This window comes from Ctenocephalides felis, unplaced genomic scaffold (genome assembly GCF_003426905.1).
Source record: "Ctenocephalides felis isolate EL2017-DRISC unplaced genomic scaffold, ASM342690v1 CF-g0.4_SCAFFOLD_01819, whole genome shotgun sequence".
Lineage (NCBI taxonomy): Eukaryota > Metazoa > Arthropoda > Insecta > Siphonaptera > Pulicidae > Ctenocephalides > Ctenocephalides felis.
Window position 1 is genome coordinate 3,455 of NW_020537973.1, and position 23,632 is coordinate 27,086.

A 23,632-nucleotide genomic window follows, 5' to 3' on the forward strand; every position below is an offset into this window, starting at 1 on the left:
TGTCAAAAAAAACAATTATAATCATGAAGAAACGACCCGGCAGATCTTTACCAAAAACTAATCTGCACGATTTCCAACAAATATCTTTAGGACAATTTTTGAATCTTTAAAAACATCGAATGGCTATTAAATTTTTGAAACAAAGTAATAAAAAAGGTAAAAAAACACCACGAAAAATTACCAGTTTATTTAAATGAATTGAGCGAGGAATCTCCTACTCAAAATATAAAAAAAAGTTTTCATTGGAGATACAGTTCTTGAAGGCATAAAGACCCGCATATTGTCTTAAAAATGAATATTTTGATCGGCAATAAATATATGCAAAAAAATTGAAATCTGTTCAGGCGTTTTTGAAAAAACATCGACGAAAGTAAAAAATCAGGTCTCGTATGCGCTTCGATATTCTGAATCCAAATCAGCTACGCAATGGATCGCTTCAAAAAAGATTCACAATTAACAAAAAATATTAAATTTTTTAAAAAAAATCAAAATTTCACGGTACGAGAAGTTCTAGCAATTAGCCTTAAGGCACGTAGTTTGAGTTTTAATCAATTACGATGATGGCAATTGCATTATTCGAAGACATTTATCGTATTGAAAGAACGGAATTGATTTAAAAGCAAGTAATGATTAGAACTTCGCTACGACGGCACCAAAAGTGGACATTCATTGTGGCGCCAGTGATCTACGTTTCAGTTTAATGAAGTCGGAGCAAACGCATTGTTGAGAGAACGAAAGCGGCCAAGTCATTGTGTCATGAACAGGCCATGTGGGGTGATCTGGAGAGAGATCAGTTTGCTTAAAAGCATCGAACTTCCTTCGTTCCTTTTCTGAAACGTAATTGTTGTGCGGTAAATTAATTGTGGTAAAAGTTCGAAAATTTGGTTTTTCTAAGAAATTTGCAATGCTTTGTGAAAGTGCATATATTTTGATTATGCTGCAAACAAAAATAAAAAACAAGATTGATTTATAAATTTCCAAAACAAATTTTGCCTAATCTTTGAATTTGATATTAGAGTAGAGCTGGGCTAAAGGTCCGTAGGTAAAAAGGACCCCCACCAAAAACGAGTACAGTTTAATATTTTTAAACGATATTTGAAGTAGAAAGCAAAACATATGTGATCAGTCTTAATTCTAACGACCACTATCAAGAGATAAACGGCTATGCATAACATGATTATTAAAAGTATTTTTTTCGTTAGTAGTTTTTTTTTAAATTCCCGTAGGGTAATTTATAGTAATGGCCAAAAATCAAAAATTAAATTTTTGTATGTCTTCACGTTTTAGAGATTTTAGAACATTTTGTTCAGCGAAAAAATTGATGTGGGTGTTTTGTTTGTCTGTAATTTTAAGTCTACGTTTTCGGGCGCACCGATCAACCAATTTAAATGGTTCAAAAAACATTAGATTCCTAGTGCTAGGGAGATGTGCTGATTATTTTTGGCAAAGGCGGGTCCAGTCGTTACAGAGATATGGAGCAAAGTTTGCAGAAAATAGAAATCGAGGTCTTGAAAGAACGAAGTATCCGATTTGATCTAAAAATCATTGGGAGAATTGGTGATTAGTTTTTGGCAAAGGCAGGTTTAGCAATTTCGAAGATACGGAGCTAAATGTGCAAAAAATAGCAGTTTTTAGGAGAACTAAGCGTCCGATTTAAATGATTCAAAGAACTTTTTGCTTTTTCCGAAACAATTGCTTTTAGAAAAAAAATATTTCAGAATTTGAAATTTTTTTTCAAAAAAAATTTTTTTTTGTCGATCGAAAATAATTCAGATTTAAATTTTAATTTTGGCTAAAGTTCTAAGGCTCACTTATATACTATAAATAAATAATTTTAACTTTGCAATTCAGTTTATATTGTCTAATATTCATATAATTTTTATAAATATTAGACTATAAATATTATTACTATTCTATAAATATTCTTATTCTTATATTATAATTCTATTAATATTCTTATTCTTATATTATAATTCTATAAATATTAGACTACAGTATTTATAATACTCTATTTGAAAACATTTCGTTACGATACGGGAAGTTCCAACAATTTGCCTTAAGGCACAATGCCGTACACCACTAGTTAGTTTGAACTCGTTCATTTAGTTTATGTTATCACAAGCAAGCAGTGGCGTCGGAACCGTGTGGGCTGTGTGGGCTTGAACCCACCCATGAATTTTGATGGGGGGGCTCAGCCCACCCATCAATTTCAAAAAATTATATGGGCTAATTTCTCTAAAAGAAAAACAAGCCTACTGACTGTCTATCAAAAAAAAAAAAAAAAACGAGCCCACCCATAAAAAATTTGGTTCCGACGCCACTGCAAGCAAGTATTAGTTATTCAATTGTTTTATAAGATGTGTTATATTTTTGAGCAAGATTCAATAGTTTTTAAAATAACTCCTATAAAGCTCACATGTGGTAGGAGTAAAAAGAACAAATTGAACTTGTATAAAAAATAGTAAGTGAATGTACAAAAGAAAATTAAATTGATAGCCATTCTAACTCTGCTGACAAATACCAGATCATGGTTATATAATGTTATCTTTGATAAAAATGTGTTCATGAAATTTAAAGTTTGCATTAGTTAAAACTATTATTTTGTGAAATCTCTTCAAAATTGAAATATAGAAAATGAATTTATTTGCCCCCTTGCTGTTCTCTACCCCGCCTATGGGGTAAAGAAGGATAGATGAAAATTTTTAGAAAAATAGTAAAAAAGCATTTTTTCATAATTAGGGAACTGGGTATATTATTGAACATAGTTCGATAGTTGTTTGTTTGATACATATTATGTGTCGTGATGCAATTTGTTTGGTTTAAACAGCATAATTACTGAAGGTCAAATTTAACCTTTGTGCCCCGCCCTATCATATTAAGTTTCTGCGAAGTCTAATATTAAATTTTTCATTTACTCATACATTTTAAAGTTCAAAAATTCAGGAGTGCTGTATATCGTTTCACACACCGCTTCTTTGTTTTTAAATCTATCACTGTTCCCTTTCGATTCTCCACGCTAAAACTTCATAATGTATATGGAACATTAATGTGTATTATAAATGGAATAAATAATAATTTCATGTGTTTAACGAAGGAATCCATTAAAACATTTGGCACGTCTGAGTGAGTTGTGCAAACCCTCCATCCGAACTCGAACGGTCCTTCACGGAGCACAGATTCCGGCATATGTCGCATCAGCTGGCTAGCGCGGCTCCGTGAATTTTAATACGCTTTTGGGTTGCGATATATAGGTCCGAATTTAAACGCCAACAATGACAATGGATTATCTGTCGGATTTTTTGCTGCATATGCCGCACAATGTTTATTTTGACACAAAATCTTCTACTGCATTGTTATTAGTCTTTCTTAAAAATCAGTTTAAACTTTGAAATGTTGGCGTTTGTAGTAAGAGCTACGTAACTAAAAATATTTTTTTCTGAGAACATGCATCGGATCCACCATCACCAGTATCTCAACAAGTAAAGTTAGAATTTTTTTAATAACAATATTTGAAAGAAGAGAGAAAATATAATCCGCCACTACCTTAATTCATTCGACATCGCAATCAAGAGAATAAACGGCCATGTTTAAAAATTCACATCGAAAATATTTTCTTTGCTGTTAGTTTTTTTGGTTGTTTAGGTAAGCACTGTTGTTTTGTTTAGGAGACCTTATTATGATTTTTAAGTATACGTTATTTAATTATTTTATGAGATGTATTGGTCATTTTAACTTAGAATCTGTGGCGAGCATAGCTCACTTGGTAGCGTGTTCGATTTACACGACAGGGATCTTCGGATCAAATCCTGTCATTGACTTAGAATATAGGAAAAAAATATGTTAGTTATTTGAAATCAAATAAAATTTGTATTGTTAAGTAGAATTTGAATAAAACTTAAGAAAAATAAGAATAACAGAGTTCGAATAGCAGAGTTCGTATTGTATTAGGAGTAAGAAGAGAAATATTGGAACTGAGCTGAAATGGAAAAAGAAAAAAAATGGAATGGAGCTAGAAGTTAAATAGAATTAGAAATTTGAAAAAGAGCAAGAATTGAAAAAAATAAGAAGAATATAGAATAGGATGCATATATAGATTGAAAATGATATAAAAATTAGAATGTAAATAAATACAAATAAAAATGTTGTAGATGGCTAAATTCTCAGAGTTTAAATTAAAATAAAAACTTATATTCAACATATGTTATTATATAATCTTTATGAAAGCTTACATGTGGGTGGTGTAAAAAGGATCAACTGAACCTTTAACTGAAAAAAGTGTAAACAATTGAAAATAGTAAATAAAAATGTAAATTCAGTTGAAAAAAGCAATTTTATAAAACATAAATTAAATTAATAGTTAATCCAACTCTGCTGCTGAATATTTCTGACAAAATACCAAATCAATGTTATATACGGTGATATCTTTGTAAAAAATGTTCTCATAAAAATTAAATTTTGCGTTGGTTGAGTAATGTAGCTATTATTTCGTGAAATGTCATTAAAATTAAAAATAAGACATTCCTTCCATTTGCCCTATGACCGTCCAGCTTACAGTATAAAAAGAACCAGGTGATACATTTTAGAAAAACAGAAAATAAACACATATCTACAATGATGAATTCCGAGTTTTACTGAACATAGTCAGATAGTTGTTTGATATGCGTTATTTGTTGTAATATATTTGGTTCGGTTTCCACAATATAATTGCTCATACTAAAATTAAACCTTAATGCCCTTCACTAACCTATATTAAAGGAAAGTTTGCAGATTGAATCAGGATTATAAAATCGTACAATACTTAGTAGTTTCATACTAAAAAAATGCCAAAAATACTTAAACCTCAAATTAACCCGATTTTTACTAATGCATGTCTACTAATGCTGACTCTTACCAAGTCGCTTTAAAGCATTAGAAAGGAGGGCTTTTCAAAGTTGACAAATTTCAAAAATGTAAACTTATAATTCAACAAATAGTTTTATTCTAGAAAACTTGGGGCACTTTTATCAATATTTTTCTGTGGTCTTACAAATGTTAGAAATGTTTTTTAGGGTTACGTTTCCAAAGTTTAAATGAAATTGAGCATTAAAATGAGTTACAATGAATGAATGAAAATAATAAAAATTAACCACAGTAAATGAAAAATTGTTACAGTTGATCATAGATCTAAGTTTTAACACTCGATTTTTAAACTGAAACGGATAAGTTTTTTCTATTTTTTTCTATGTCGTTATAATCAAAATTTTCACAGTGTGTCGATCTGACTGAATAATTAGACTCCCTGTGTATATTCCTTATTTTGAACTTTTTTTTGAATTATACATATTGTAATATCTGCCTTTTAGTTTTTATAATTACCTCAACTTTTAATTGAACATTCTAAATTAATTAATATATTTTATAGTATGTAAAATCATCGTAAATATTTTAAAAAAAGATAAAATAGTAGATACAAATATCGCTACTTATTATTGTTTCATACAATGTAAGAAGTGTGAGATGTGAATTGAGCAATTTTATATTTTAAATGTTCCCACATGAAAAAAATATTTCTAATTGATAGATTATATTATCTCATGTTATATTCAAATTCATCAACTAATTGCACTTGCTCATGTTGTAATTTATAATAACAACTTGTTTAATTTGATTAATAAGTTTTAATTAAATAATTACATACAACTCGAAATTAACAAGCGTTATTTGTTGAAAATCAAAAATAAAAACTTCAAATCTGGCTAGAAAAAGCATCGCGTGCTTACATCGCATCAGTTCGAGGCATTTCTGATAAATTAATATGTCATTTGTTGTACGATAGCGGAAGATGTCAACGTTAAGAGTCCCTAATGGCATGTTGGCTTCAACAATAAAACGATGACTACGGAGAAAAAAATATGTATACATAATCATTAGACTTGCTAGCATTAATCTTCAAAAAGAAAGATCTTGGATAAGTGCGATTAAGGATGGAAAATTTTCAATAATATCGATATTGATATCGAAATTGATTGCTAATCATTGTTTACCACTACACTATGCCAAATTTGATTTAAAAACTATATTTAACTATAAAATTGGTTGGTTAGACAAGCGATTTTTAGCAATATTTAATAGACCTCAGACTAACTGAAGGTATTGCTATATAATAATGATGAAGTTTACTAAAACTTTGCGATTGAAACATTTTACTTTTGTTGGAATGGATAGCCTTTTATCATTTTTCATCATGAATTCATAAAAATTGAATTCATAATGATCTATGGTAATCTGACATTGTCGCAAAAAAACAATCATTTTACTATTTTATCAAATTGCATTTTATCGATGTAGTCAAAAACTCCAGCCTTTAGATTATAAAAAGCGTTGTACAATTGTTGTACTAAAAACAGCTAGTAGGTTTAAAAAAAACATAATTTGCTTACAATAGACAAGTCGACCAATAATATTCAACAAATGATATTCATATACAATGAAAATACATTTATGTCAATTTTGGTCTAATATGTTTCGTTTTTAGGTTTTGATTATAAAAACCGTTGTACAATTGTTGTACTAAAAACTGCTAGTAGATTTAAAAAAAAAACATAATTTGCTTGCAATAGACAAGTCGACCGAAAATATTCAACAAATGATATTCATATACAATGAAAATACATTTATGTCAATTTTTCGTAAAGTGATATTAATATCCAGAAATGGCAATAGAAAATAGTATTAAAGTCATTGCAATTTCGAATTACATATAAGGAAAAGCTTCTCACATTAAATTTTCTTGAAAGGAGATAAAATTTGGTAAACTTTTCAGTTTTTTCATGAGTAGGATATATAAAAAATAATCAACATTTATTTTTATCTCATAATTATTCATATTTTGCTGTATTTGTAAATCATTTTTAATTCAACTTTAAATAGTAGTGGTTAGCATCTAATGTACTAGTTAGGTAATTATACTAGTTAACTATTTGAATATACTACTTAAGTAATTAGAATCGAAATACTGAAGTGACTTAATTATTTAATGTTATATATTGGAATTTGATATTGCATTGTTATTATTTATGAAAATGTAAATAATGTAGGATCCACCACCATTATCTCAAAATCAAGTAAATTAAGGAATTTTTTAACAATATAGTTGAGGCAAAAAGATCTACAATCAGCCATATTATGTATTCGTTAGATAAAACAGATAATCTTTTACAATCTTTATAATAGACTACATGTCAATGGGGCAAAAAAGATCAACTGAAACTTTGCCCTGGCGTTATAGGCGTAAACAATAAAAAATAGTAAATCAAAATATAATTTTAGTGAAAAAAACAATTTAATCTGTGTTATTTTTGTAAAAAATATGCCCATAAAATTTATATTTTGCATTGGTTGAGTCTTGTAGCTATTATTTCGTAAAAATCCGTTAAAATTAAAAATAAGGCATTGGATCTATTTTCCTTCTGTCTGTCCTACTTTACCCCGCCTCTAAAGTAAAAGGGACATATGACAAATTTAAAAAAAATACATTTCTATAAATAGGAATTAACTGCAACATTTACTAAACATAATAGGATAATTCTTATTTGACACGTGTTATGTGTTATGATATCATTTGGTTCAGAAAGTATCCTAAAGTCAAAATGGGCCTTTGTGCTCCGCCCTACCCTATTATTTAATTGAAGGTGCAAATCTATTACCCGTTTGATCTTTGCTAATATAATATATCATCACTTTTTTAAATTTAAGTACGGCGATAATTTTTTTACATTTTATAAGAAAATACATTACATTTTATAAAATAAATTTGCATTTTTTTATGTTTTTACAGTATTCATCTATGTTCTAGAGCCTATTTGAGTAAGTTCGTATGTATGTTAAAATTATAGTAAGGGCAGTCAAATAATGAGAGTATATATTTTAATCTACTATTTATTATTTATTACTTATTTTAATCTATCGATGTTTCGATATTGTCTGATAGAATGTAAATATTCCCATCCCTAAATACGATACGTGAAATCAACAGAGCTGATTGAATCAATGCCGATTTATATTTCTCACTTCTAACCAGTTTTGGAATATTTCGTTCGATAAGAACATCAGTATCCATTAGTCACTTAAATGAAACTGTAAATATAAATGTCTATTTCTGTCCATACGACATGACTTAATTATCTCTGTAAAATTTTCGTCGTTAAGACACATGCTCGAAGACACGGCGTGAATTGTTTCTAATTGGACTAATCATTGTCAGCTCTTTCCGATGGCACAAGGTCCAACGAAAAAATATTGTTTTCAATTTGAGAACTAATGTTTGGCGATTAATTATCTACGTATTAGCGTTTTCTGTCTGTGTTCGACTTCCATAGAATTGTTGTGTTCACTCTCCGCTTTCTTTAAATCGAATAACTTCTTACTAATTTATATGTAGTTATTTAGATATGATTGTGAAAAAATTGCATTGATAATTTTTTTAGAAAATCAAAGATTTATATTTTATTTAATATAACTGTATTTTTATTCAATTTTGATGATGAACCTATTTTATATTATTTCATATTACCAATTTATGCCAAAATTGGTATAAATCAAATTATAATTACTTATTAGTTGAGAAAAATCTTATTATTTATTTTTCGCAATATTACATATCTACTGTTTGGCCAATTTATTTTTATAGATTTTTAATATTAAAATTCATTCAATACTAATCATATATTAATTTTAATGCAACAAAAGCCAGAAAATATCTATTTTTACTTGAAACTCTTTTAAATTCTATAAGGCAGATTTCAAAAATATAATGTTATAGTATTAAAATTATAATTGAACTGTTAAACGTGCCATGTTTTTTCAATGTCAAACACGTTTAACATACATACCCAAAATTATAACCAAATAATGACATTTAAAAAAATGTGTATGTGGTAGGGTGGGGCAGAAAGGACCAATTTGACTTTGAGAAATTATATTGTGAAAACCAAACCAATTATATCACATTAAATAATACATAATAATACAACAAACAATTATCCAACTATGTTCAGTAAAACTCCCATCTAATCATCATTGTAGAAATGTGTTCTACTTTTTTTTTTAATATGTCACCTGGTCCTTTTTATTCCATAAGCGGGGTAAAATGGGACCCCCATCAGAGGGCAAACAAGTCCAATGTCTTATTTTTAATTTTAAAGGAATTTTACGAAGTAATATCCACATTATTCAACCAATTCAAAATATAAATTCCATTGGTACGTTTTTACAAAGCTCTGCAGCATATCAAAATATTTCATTTATCTCTTGCAAAAAATTTTAACATAATTTACTTTTTTATTTACTACTTTTAATTGTTTATACTTTTTCCAGGATAGAGGTTCAGTTGGTTCTTTTGACCCCAAACACGTATAAGCTCTTATAGAGGTTATATAAAAACCAGGTTATATAAAAAACCTGTTAAATTTAACTCAAAATTAACAATACAACTTATAAAACAGTTGAATAACGTTTACTTAAAAATTATATAAAGGTCTCGTATACTAAACAATATTGTTCACAGCCAAAAAACTAACAATGAAAGAAAATACTTTTGTTGTGGTTTTTCAAACATTGCCGTTTGATAACGAAATCGCAAGAATCAACGTGATTATACATGTTTTGCCTTATGCTATTAAATATTGTTGGCACAAAATTCCTAACTTTAGTTTTTGAGATAATCGATGATGGACCTTTCTACCCGCGAACTTTTGAATTACACTCTAATACCATACGTTCGCAACATTTTTTAAAAGATCAGATTAAAAGGCAAAGTATTGACTGTTTTTTGAATACAACAAAACATAATATGATAACATAATATGAAGATTAAATGATGAATGAAATATTGATTGAATTATTTTTTATAAATCAACCACCTTTGTATTGTCTATAAATACACACATGCGCACACATATGCAAATATATTCATGTACTGCCATGCAACCACACCCCATAATATATTTTCAGTGATTAATATTTATGTTGACATTTTAAAATCTCGCGATGACAAACTGTTCCTTTTGCATTGAGAGTTTGTTGGCGAAATTAAAAGCAGAAAGTTTAAAAAGTATTCTTATAGATTTATGGACTTTGTGGGGTGGTTTGATGGCCCGGCGGAGTGTTTGCATAAATCTTATGTCAGTATTCTATTTGAACGTGGATATTTAGATTTATTGTCTTCATATACGTTCATAATGAAGTTTACAAAAAAATCAGTTGTTTCAAAATTATCAAAGCTCATTCTATTGTCAATGATTAGTATTGTACGGCATTGTGGAACGTTAGGAACTTTCCATTTCATTAGCAACAAATTGAATGATTAAATTAAGCAACCAATTTAAACCAAACTATATTTTAAATCAGAATGGATTTTAAAACCAAAATAATTAAGCTGTACAATTTATTGAGTTATTTTAAAGTTATTAGAAAATTTAGAATTTTTTGTATTCAAAACAAATCTGATCATTTGAATGTTCTTGTAATCACTGATAGATTTAGTAGAGACAGTCTGGGCTAGTGCTTAGGGCAGCAAAATTTAGAAAGTGGAAAAAAAATCTTGACAATATAATTAACTAATTCTTCTTATTAATGGCAATTTTCATTTCAAGAAATATCATTTATGCATTATGTACCAAATTAAGATCTTGTATATTATAATTTTGAAAATTTAAGTGACAACTAACTATTAAAATAGTTTATTTATTCCCATGAAGATTTAAAACAATAATCTTTTTTTATTCTTGGGAATTAATAAATGTATGTAGTTTTTCTAAAAATTGATCAATAGATTTTGGAAAAAATTACTCTAGTTAACTTTAATTTAAAAGAACGTTTTTTTTATATTTTTGAGTCAAATTAACTTTTAATAACAATTAATTACAATTAACTATTGTAAGCATATAATAAGATGTACTTCAAACCAGGGTGATTTTTGTAAGTCAAAACCGGGACGAAAATTTTTAGTTATTCTAATCTGGGAGGGGGGGGCATTATAATCACAAATGCTATTTAAGGATACAATAATGAAAAAACAGTTTTTTTATATGAATCTAATTTTTTAATCAGAATTGCAGACTTTTAGTAAGAACTTTATTATTCGATTATATGTAATACTTTTTTCATTCTAAGATATTATATTATATCTTGTTTTTCTCGATCATATGATTTTTTTCTCTTTGGAGACTTGTATACAATTCTATTCAAATATCTTCATAATTAATTTCAAAAACACAGTATCGGTTCGTTAGTTTTCATTACTGTTGTTAATTTTTCTATTAATTTTAGAAAAACCGAGACAATCCGGAATAAAAGATCTAAATCCGGTATGAATATTGCTTTTAGAAAAAACCGGGGCACAAGGTGGAAATCCGGCACTGAGTGGCTTGTTACCTTATTGTTAGTAAAACCATCATAGTTAGTTAAATCAAATCACAACATCTTACAGAATTTTTCGCTGTTCTGACAAAATTTTGTATTTTTTAAATCTAGAAACAATAATTATAGGTTCTGACAGAACATTTAAATCCTTATGTTTAATATTGTTTCAATTTTTGTTAACCGGCGAGAAACGTTAAATATTATAGAGACTATGGAAATTGAATAATGTAAAAATATTCATAAGTAAACTAAAAGACTCAAGGTTAACAAGGTTAATGATCAGACTAACATAATTTAATATGGTTTTGCTCGGCACAATTTAAAAAAAATTTAATCCATTTTACAATCTCAACACTACAAAATTATTGTAATAAATACTTAATTGATTAAAATAGTTGATTAAAATAATTCTCTCATATTCCGCCTTTAATTATCATGTCTTATCATCACTACAATTTAAATATTATTCCTATATTAAATCTCCAGCGGGTGTCAAAGAATCGCCACGATATTCCTTTTGAGATTTTCCGCAAAAATAAATAAGACTTTCTCGCCTGTTTCTATCGTTTTAAATGCCATCACGCGAACCAGACGAATGGGAGTGCATCTGCATCCATCAGAGGACTTTCCAAAGCAGATAGCAATTCATCACAATCGTCCTAATTGTTATATCAAAACAGTGACAGTTCGTGATCGCCCCACTGATGTTTATCTTTCATGTACAATAAGCAAATAGTCGACTAGCTGGATAATGTTTTAGAAGAAAAATTAGTTAAAAATTTATTCAGATCGGTGCTCATTTATAATGTTTTGAGAGTGTCAACGCAAATCTTGCCTGCAAGGTGAATTGTTTCAACATCTGTAAGTTTGACCTAATGCCAAATCAAAGATAACTGAATATCATTATCATATTTGCAGATATGTGGCTGTCCGTCGATTAATGGTTGGAGCTATAGAATTTGAATCAGAAGTTCCAGGTTTAATACTCACCTCGAATAGCTCGCTATTACTCAGTACTAAATTAGTTTTGCACGGGATTTTTATAGATTTTCACTCGTAATTTCAGAGATACCAATTTGCTTCTAATCGTAAGTGGACTGAGTCCTTCTCCCCTATTGCTGCATCAATAAAAAATTCATCATTATTACTAATGACAATAATAAAATTCATCAACAAGAAATAGACCAGTTGGGTTGTTTTCTCAAATAGCGACTTAGTTACGTGAAACCGGCACAACAAATTGGAGTTTTTTACCGTTCTAATCGTTGTTTAATTCTTCAAATTTATCTAACAAGGAGAACTTCAAACTTACTTTTCTGGAATTTTGATGAAGCTTGGTATGGTGATAGAATTAATAGTCAAACCGATCAGTTTAAAAGATTATAGGTTTATAAGATGTGTTTAATTATAAAAAGTACTGTCAACTCTGTGCAAAGTTTTATCAAAATCCCAGGAAAAACAAAATACTTCAATTTGAACTTTAAATCCATTTTAATTAAATTATCAAGAATAACGCTTTGAATAATTGAAAGAATATTATTTTTATGATTTCAAATTTATTTTATTAAATTCGGCCTATAATTCGACACGAACTTTTTTTAATCAATACATTATTCTTGTAAGTTCTTGACTATATGACGTAAAACAATGCAGTATAGAGTAACAAACAAAACTTAAAAATTTAGTAATAAAAAATTTGCATTTTGTAAATTTCTTTGACAATCAGATAAATTGATATGAACATAACAAATATACTTTTTTAGTTATCAGATAGTTTATTTTGTATCACATGTTTAAGCGAATAAGTCTGAATCAATTTTATTTTGTTTTTTAGATTATGGTATTTATAGACATTTTATTCATTACAATTTAGTAGTGCACATATGGATGGATGGCACGATGACATATGGACTCGTTTATTTTTCAGTTGTAATCTTTCAATAATATTTTCCATGTATTTATGTAATGAAAAGTTTTGCATTGCGATGTTAGAAGTGACATCGGTTTTTTGCTTGGAAGTATAGATAGCAATATATTTACAAGTGAAAATAGCTCTCATCCGCGGCATTGCTGCATCAATAAAAAATATTCGCCTTATTACATAAATTGTAATAATAAAATTTATCACAAAGAGATGCGACAACTGTTTGGGGTGGATCTCTAAAACCGGCCTAGTATTAAGTCAAATTAGCCCAGCAGCTTATAGAACAGTAGTCTTTAATATTAAAATTTTACTAAATAACACTACATTAGTATTGTGTTTCTGAAAAATTAAAAATCTTCGCAAACTTAACCACTAGCTCTCTTTGTAAAACAAATGCAGCGGCAATAACAATAAGCGAGCTCGCCGCTAATGCAATTAAGGTCAACAAAAGTAATCTCATATTTAATTACGATTAGCCCGATGGAGGTTTTAACTTTAAGCCAGTTAAGGCTTATCTCAATTTCTTGATTCGGACAATGAATGAATTGAATGCTTAGCCAATAAATTCATTGATATTTGCTAGCCGATGAACGACTCAAGATGTAGATAATATAGTGGAGTTTGAAAACAGAGTTTAGTTCAGGCACCGTCTGGCATTTGTGAGAGTAAATTGAATTAAAATATCACAATCGTGGTGGTTCATTTAGAAGATAATCAAGTTCAAATAATTAAGTTTATAAAATAACAAGAATGAAATAAATTCGATATATGTAACAATATTCAATATTTTATATATAGGTCGGGACAATTTAAATAGTTATCGCTTGTCATTAGAAAAGTGAAACATATAATATAAAGTATTTTTTTAACTTCCTGAACGAGAAGTTTATGTTTTCATCAAAAAATCCGATTCGATAATTTTATGTTTTCTTGACGTTTCGTGTCATTCTGAATCGAATAAGACCAAATTAGGAAAAAGTATGTGTGTGTGTGTATGTAAACAGATTTTTGCCGTAAATCGACGTTTTCTCAAAAACGGCTGCATCGATTTCAAAAATTTAAAAGCCATTCGATGTATCTAGATGAGGACTAGCGTTCATCAACTTTGCGCGACGATCAGCCAAGCCGAAAAGTGAAAATTTTTTGCTGTGAATCGATTTTGAAAATTCAAAAACCGTAGGAAATATATTGATTGGAAATTGTGCTGATTAGTTATTGGTTAAGATCGGCCAAGCCGTATTCTTTTAATAAAATGTTATAAAAGTGTTTTTTTTACGATTTTCATCTTTTTTTTTTGACGGTAGATAGTCTTATAGATCATACTGAAATATTACGGCCCTACGATAAGTCGTTCAATTTTAAAAATTCTTCAAAGTTTGCAAAAATTAGTATCGTTTTTTAGCATTTGTCAAAATTAGACCTTTGATCGACGTTTTCTCAAAAACGCCTGAACCAATTTCAGATTTTTTTTTTTTTTAAACTCAGTTTTATTTAGCAATCATAAATACATAAAGATTCCTATGAGCTAAAATGACAATATTTTAAGAGCGATGCCTAAGAAGAACTCCAATGAGAACTTCTCAGAAATTTAAAAGCCATTTGATGTATCACAATGAGGACTATCGTTTGTCAGTTTTGTGATCTGCCGAGCCGTTTCTTTATAATTTGAGAAAAAGTGTTAAAGAGTTAAAGAAATTACCCGGCCGATCTTTTCCAAAAATGATATTTTTATTATGTTTTCACAATATTTTGCAAACGTGAATAATTTTTTTCAGAATTTTGCTGCTAAATTTAATTAACATCTATGCCTATCATCTCGCGAAACCAACGAACGAGAGTTCTTATCGAGTCTCATCGAATGGCTTTTAAATGGTTGGAATTAGCTTAGGTGTTTTTGGCAAAACGACCACGAAATGTCATTTTTTTATTTTAATTTTATTTTCAATAGCAATCTATACAATAGAATACATGACAATTCTATGAGCTATTTGGCTTATGCCATTCACTCGCACACATACACACTTACACACACACTTTCAAACACATATAAATTATGTTGATAAATATTACATTGTTAGTTACACTCAAACAATTGTGACGTCAAATAGATCAGAATAAGTTAAAACGTCAAAAAAACACAAAATGGCTAAATTCGGTTTTCTAGTCAAAACACAAACTTCACCTCCTGGTAGTTAAAAAAAAAATCAATTAATACCATTGAAATAATTATTTTTCCCTAAATCATATCGATTACACCTATACGGATATTTCATTTCACATGTAGATACAAAAACCTTTTTTTTTTGTCCATTGTTGTTTTCGGTTTCGCGGGAAGTCGAAGTCGTAATGACGGACCGGAAATTGGCCCACGTCCGACATCGGACGTCCCCGAATCGATGAGTGGTTGCCGCTGTCAGCAGACATCGACATCGACATCGGGGGTGCCGGTGGGAAAATGCCGGATGAATTGGAAAAAAAACACACACGTAATGGTTGCACACGTAGATGGAGGAATACGATAAGGTGTAAACGTATAATATTAAATTAGGAGTTTTGCGAAATAATATAATTAAAAAGGAGTTAATTAGAATGGTTGCAAGTATAACTGTAGTTAGATTGGTTTCAGAAGGAAATATTTAAGGTTTGAAATTATGCAAATATGAGTTGAAAATTTAAAGATTTTTAATTTTTTTGTATACAAGTATTGCGAATGTATAAACCTTGTCAATGGTTTTAATTGTCAACCTCTGACCTTACGTTTGACTTTATGCAGGTTTGAATAGCAATCAAAACTTAACTAGTGGTGTATATGGCATCGTGCCTTAAGACAAATTGCTCGAACTTCCTGTACCGTAACGAAATGCTCGAGGAATATTAAATGTCTTCAAATAGATTATTGTAAATAAATACTGTAACATTATCTAATATTTATAATAATTATATGAACTGAATTACAAAGTTGAAAATATTTGTTTGTATATTAGAACTTAAGTTAGAATTACAATTAAAATCTGAATTATTTTTGATATACAAAAACAAATTGAAAAACAAAAATTCTGAAAAAAAAATTGAAACAATTTTTTTTTCAGAAATCAATTATTTTGTTAAAACAAGCATACAGTTCTTTGAATCAGTCAAATCGCACTCTTAGTTATCGCAAAAACTGCCATTTTTTGCATATTGAGCTCTGTTTCTCCGAAACCACTGGACCTGCCTTTGCCAAAAACTAATCACCACATCTTCCCGTCAATACGAATTGAATGGTTTTGGATCATTCAAATCCGATGCTCCGATCTCTCAAAAACTCGATTTCTATTTTCTGCATTTTTCGCTCTGTAACTCCGAATCGTTTGGACCTGCCTTTGCCAAAAAACTAATCAGCACATCTCCCTATCAATAGGAATCGAATGTTTTTTGAACCATTCAAATCGGTTGATCCGTGCGCCCGAAAACGTGGACAGAAAATTGTATCCATACATACATATGCACACATCTATTTTTTCTGAGGTATGCCAAAATGTTCAGAAACCTTCAAAACGTGAAGAAATGTAAATATGTTCAATTTCGATTTTTGGACGATGCTGTGAGTTATTGTGATGATACTTTTCGATGACAACCCAAGGGTTGATCTATCTCTATTACTTTAATATATGTTATTATCGGAACTTGATGTAGCAATGACAGGAAAATGCTACACAACTTAATTTCTATCTGCATTTCCATGTAAAATCCAATGCCACTACCACTTGACATCAGAATGTTCAAGAGTGATATCGAATCTGAAACCTTCTAGTTGAAAGGCCTTAGCTTTAACCATTAACCTGAAGCTCATGATCGAATTTTATTCGAAAAAACTTCATCCTAATTTCACTCACAATCAATACACAAAAGGCACCGTGTTAGCATTAAATTATTATGTTCTATAAGCTTCCTTAAGCTATAACTGTTATTATCAATACCAAATATGTATTAGATACCTCGTGCATTTTATTCTGCATAGAAAACATATTTATTATTTTTTTAATATTTATTAATTTTTTAAAGATTGATCACTAGTTGTATTAGCTTCACAAATGTTTAAGTAAATCTACACCAAATATCTGAATGTTATGAATGAATTCATTCAATATAAATGTTATTGAATTTATTATTTAATCGGATAATATAAATTATTTAAAATGCTTTCATTTTTGCTATAAGGTTGTTGCATTGCATCAGTTTTTTTTATATTTATACAATAGTAATTTTTACACCTATCCTGAAAATAAGGAAAAAAACACTATAATTCGGACTTTGTATTCTGACCATTGTCAAAGATTTGAAAAATTGACATATTTTAATGTTGTGGGGGTTGTGCCATAATTCTTCGGCAAGTGGGTTTGGATGATCCTCGAGGCGGCATTTGTAAATCAGTGTAATGTATATTTATTTTAGCAAACGGGTATATGTAAAAAGACATTAGCCACATAACTTGTTTTTCAAATATTTCTGCTGTTTGAGAATTTTAAAAAGTACGCCGAAACCATACGAGAATTTCAAAGTGTTAAAAGATAATGGTAAATAGGCGATAGGAGTTAAACTTAATTCAGAATTTTGGACGTTTCTTGATAATAACTACACATTAGCCAAACATTTTAACGGTTTCACCGAGTTGTCTTCAGAATCATCTGCACCATTTCAATTTTTTTTTTCGGAGAACTCCAATCAACAATCAGAAGTCAAGGTGGCATGATGCTTACATTAAGAACAGAAAAGACTTGCCGCATAATGATTCTGTTATGTGGATATAAAATATTCTGGTTGCTCCCGGAGAAGAAACATCAATATTCTACATGGAACACAAAACAAACCCTACAAACTTGTTTTAGTTGCATCCAGGTATTTACCAATTTGGCTTATTCATCAAGGTGCAAGCATGTACAACGAAGCCGAAGAAATCTGGCGGATTTTGATCAAATATAGATAACGACTGGCGGTGTATCCCAAAAATCAAACGGAAAAAGTTCTTCTATTAAGTAAGAAAATTAAAAACAAAAATGGTTATGGGAAAGTCCACAATATAATTGTGTGCAGTTTACTTTTTAAAAAAAAGTTATAGGAAAGCTAGGGACTTGTTGTAACTGTTTTTTTTTTAAATTAATATATCTTTATTGTAACTTTAGTGTAACTAATTCTTCTATCAAATCAAGTAAAAACAATTCAACAACTTTTGTTAAAAATTTTACTTTCTTTTATTGGCTATAATATTTACATATCTCAGTCAGGCAGGGGTGCCTGGTATAACAGATTATGAAACAATTTTCATATATCATATTTATATCTATTTCATTCTATATTTAGTCAGCTTTTTTTTCTCTTCATTCTTTTTCATCTTCAATTAATCAATTTCTATAAAAAAAACGCGGTATTGCAACTTACCCCATATTTAGGGCTAACATTTACCGGAGTAGTAACGACAAAAAACGACCTTACCTAATAATGACTTTGATAATTTATTCTTTACTCATTTTCAATAACCTTGTTTCTAACGTAAGTAATTTTTTCATAAATCAACGCAAAATATAAAGAATACAAATAAAATATATAATTTCTTCTGTAATATAAATCTTTATAATAAATTAACGTGAACTACAACTAATATCATAACACAAATAAAAGATATGTCTCCTGTAACACAATTTGCATGTTCTCACACATTGTAAACTATACATTCCACCCAATATTTTTCACTTGAATCTGTATAGGTTTACATGCAGCCCAAGGTTTTGTTTCAACAAACCCCAGATGTGATTTTTTACAATAATCAAGATAACTATTTATATAATTTAGCAATCACCAAAATTGATCCACGTCATCAAATATTGATAAATTTGAAACGAAATAAATTATATAAAAATAAGAATTAAAACTAGTGGGCTGTATGGCATCGTTCCTTAAGGCAAATTGCTGGAACTTCCCGTACCGTAACGAAATGTTCAAGGAGTACTGAATGTTTTCAAATAGATTATTATAAATATTGTAACATTGTCTAATATATGGATATAATAGAATCTGAATTATTTTTGATATAGAAAAAAAACTAAAAAAAAAAATATTAGAAATTTTTTTTCCAAAATCAATTATTTTGTTAAAACAAGCTGAAAGTTCTTTGAATCATTTAAATAGGACGCTTAGTTCTCTCAAAAACTGCCATTTTTGCACATTTAGCTCTGTATCTTCGAAATGGCTGGGACTGCCATTGCCAAAAACTAATAATTACTTCTCCCAATCATTAATAATTGAATGTTTTTTAGATCATTCAAATCGGATGCTCCGTTCACACAAAAACTCGATTTCTATTTTCTGCACTCTTTGCTCCGTATCTGCGTAACGGCTGGGCCTGCCTTTGCCAAAAACTAATCAGCACATCTCCCTGTCAATAGGAATCGAATGTTTTTTGAACCATTCAATTCGGTTGATCCGTGCGCCTGAAAACGTGGACGAAAAATTGTATCCATACATTACACACACACACATCCATTTTTCCTGAGGTATGCCAAAATGTTCAGAAACCTTCAAAACGTCGAGAAATGCAAACATTTTCAATTTCGATTTTCGGCTCATTACAATAACAGCCTACGGGAAGTTAAAAAAAATATATTCGATAATAATCAAACAAACCGAAATTTTATGATAGAATTTAGCAATTGTATATCACCTGTCAAAATTGACGATCTTCACAGATCTGTTTATTGCCAGGTATATACCTACTACTAGCTTAATCTCAAAGTTATTCAAAGTAAAAAAAAGTATTTCAACTAATAGTATCGGGCCAGGTTACCCAGTTACCGGGGATGATTTGATACGCGACCCTGATATGTCCACTTATCCCTCAGTCTGTATGAAATATTCAACGCAATACGCACCCCTTCGCTTTGCTACACACAGGAAAATTTATACGCCTGCCTACGCGTATCTGCCACGTGCAAAGCCTATACAATTTATATTTGGATACGGATTTTTCTATACACGAATTAATGGACTTATGAGCATGTATTGCTGTAAAAATATTTTGTTATTAAACAAAAGGGGGCTAAACTATTTTCAGTTACCTATATTTTCTGTATAACAAAGAAATTAACAAATAATAACAAAATCTATCCGTCGTTTTTTATTAAATAGATATAGCTAAATATATCAAATGTGATTCAAATTTCGTCGATTTTATTTTTTTTTTGACTTCTTTCGCAGTTTTATAGGTTTGTACGATTAATTTGTAGTTTTTAAAAATATATACATTACAAACGTTACAAAATATAAACAATCATTTATTAGTTATATTATGTGACAATTAATTAATTATTATCGTATAATGTCAATTAAGAAAATCACTAAAATACCTATTGTGAATAATTTTTTGCGTTTGACCTGTCGAAAATGATGTTAATACATGGTATTAAAAATACATCGTATTGTGTAAATAATTATATTGCATAAGATAAAATATTGAAGCTCCGCGCTGACTCACAAATCAAAAAAAACGATTGAAAATATCAAAACTTCATATTTTGAATTCATTGATTATTTATAAGATACAGCGAGGCTTAAAGGTCTGCGGGTAAAAACCTTTAATCTGGCAAAGGTTTAAATAATAAATAATAGTAAAAAAAACAATAAATAAAAATGTAAAATCAGTTAGAAAAACAATTTTAAGGAATAAATTATTTCAACTCTGCTTGTGAATATTTCTTACATTACATTGAAGGTTACATTATATTCATAGACTTTACATTGCATGGGACTGCTAATCCTCATATGTTTTCAATTTCTTAAAGTGTATGCAGATAAAAGTGGACTATGACGTCACTGGCTGACCGAGCGTTGCCGACAATCGTGGAACACTCCTGATTGATTAAATGTCATATGTCATATAATGGCAATTGCGATGACTGCTATTTTTGTGAGAAATGATATTAATAATATTTAATAAGATTTATCATAATAGTTAATGTACTGAGTGTCCTATTTTATAGACAGATGATAAATTTTAAATAAAATAGAAAAGAATTACATTTCTATGATTAGAAATTAACTGGGAGTTTTACGAAACATAGTGCGATAGTTGTTTGTTTGATACGTGTTATGTGTTGGGATGTAGTTCATTTGGCTTAGAGTTAGTATCATTACATAATGTCAAATTGGATCCTTGTGCCCTCCTCTACCTCATTGCAGTTATGCTGCCGCCTACACAGTTTTCGCAACGGATTCCATAAATAATTTATTTAATACTAATAATTGTTATTTCCAACGTCAATATTAATTATATTTAAAGGTCAATCATAATGCATTGTTTTAGCATGTTTTGGATAATTTCCACTAGTTCTGGACAACTAATGAAGTGATTACGTCATTCAATAAATTTAATTGGAATTGGATTCAATAATAATTAATGGCATTACAAATTAATTTCAGGATCTAATTTTAACAATCGAAAATCTGAATACTAAGTAGCACACCTATCTAAATCAGATAATGTTGAACACATTATGTATCTACGTAACATAAAATTATACACATATGGTAAAACAACGATAAGTGGAGCGAAAAGATTATTAACTACAACAGTTTGTGATCCGCATAAGAAATATGAAATATGTGAAATATCTCTCTCTTTTCTCCTCGAAGAACAAACACGATACCCGAGCAACAATAAATTGTGTTACCGTTGCACAAAAAACTGTTCCTCTTTCAACAATGTCATAAAAGCACAAAACATCATGTCATTTCATGCTGGGCCGACAATGCCAAAGAGGGTTTTAATGAACTGCACGGGTCCATTATAAGGTTGCCAATACAACAATGTCATTGTGCACGGGTTAGGAAATGGACACATGACCACAATAATTATGGAACTGCTCTACTACTTTTTTTGCTAATTTTTTTGTTAATAAACCCCATTATTCTATAAAATAATATAATTATTTTGATCGCAATTTTATTACTATTTAATATTTATCAAATATACGTTCAAACGATTAAATTTATAATTACAATTCTTCATAAATTATGTATATTTTCATTGAGTAAAACGAAGAATATTTTCTTATTGAGTAGAAACTAGCTAATAAAATTAAATCTAACAACGGATAAATATTGTTAAATTGATTAGTCGAAATATTAAGACATCATTTTAATTAGTAATTAAATTAAAGTTTGAGCAAGTCTTCGTCTAATCATTAAATAAAAAATTATCTAATATTTCCATTTGTAGTGATTGATGATTTTTATGCAATTTAAAAAAATATATAAATTAGATTAATCAGAGGTCCCAGTTTAAAACCCTCTTCGAGCAGCCTGATGTCAATCAGTAGCGACAACGGCTTTAACTTAAAAATATAGATAGCAATATGTATTTAAAATAATAAAAACTAATTACGTAGTTAGTTGAATATTTTATATCAATGGTTCATAGAATCCTTATTATTAAATAACAATAAAATAAAAAGACTTTTAAAACGTAAGCAAAATTTTTGCATTAAATAATCATTTCATCCTCTATATTAGTAAAAGTAAAAAACTTTTCCATCTCCTTCACACCAAGTTTATTTGAGAGTGTTCTGGTTTCATTACAAATTAAAATTTCGCATAAAATCTGAAAAAAAAAACAAAAGAATTATTAAAGAAATCGATACAGAAACATCATTAAAAATGTCGAAAACTGATATAATATAACCCTATTTTTTACTAGCACCTAGAACAATCTAAACTAGCTGTAAGTGGAATTCTGTCTTGAGGCAATTGTGGCATCGTGCCTTAAGGCAAATTGCTGGAACTTCCCGTACCGTAACGAAATGTTCGAGGTATATTAAATGTTTTCAAATAGAGTATTATAAATTAATACTGCAACATTATCTAATATTTATAAGAATTATATAAACTGAATTGCAAATTTGAAATTATTTGTTTAAAGTATATTAGAACTTTAGTCAGAATTCAAAATAAAATCTGAAATATTTTCGATATACAAAAAAAAATGTTTTTTGAAAAAAAAAATTGAAACAATTTTTTTTTCTTAAACAATTATTTTGTAAAAACAAGCAGAAAGTTCTTTGAATCATTTAAATCGGACGCTTAGTTCTCTCAAAAACTGCCATTTTTTGCACATTTAGCTTCGTATCTTTGAAATGGCTGGGCCTGTCTTTGCCAAAAACTAATCATCTCTTCTCCCAACCATTACAAATTGAATGTTTTCTAGATCATTCTAATCAGATACTCCGTTCTCTCAAAAACTCGATTTCTATTTTCTGCATTCTTTGCTCTTCATCTCCG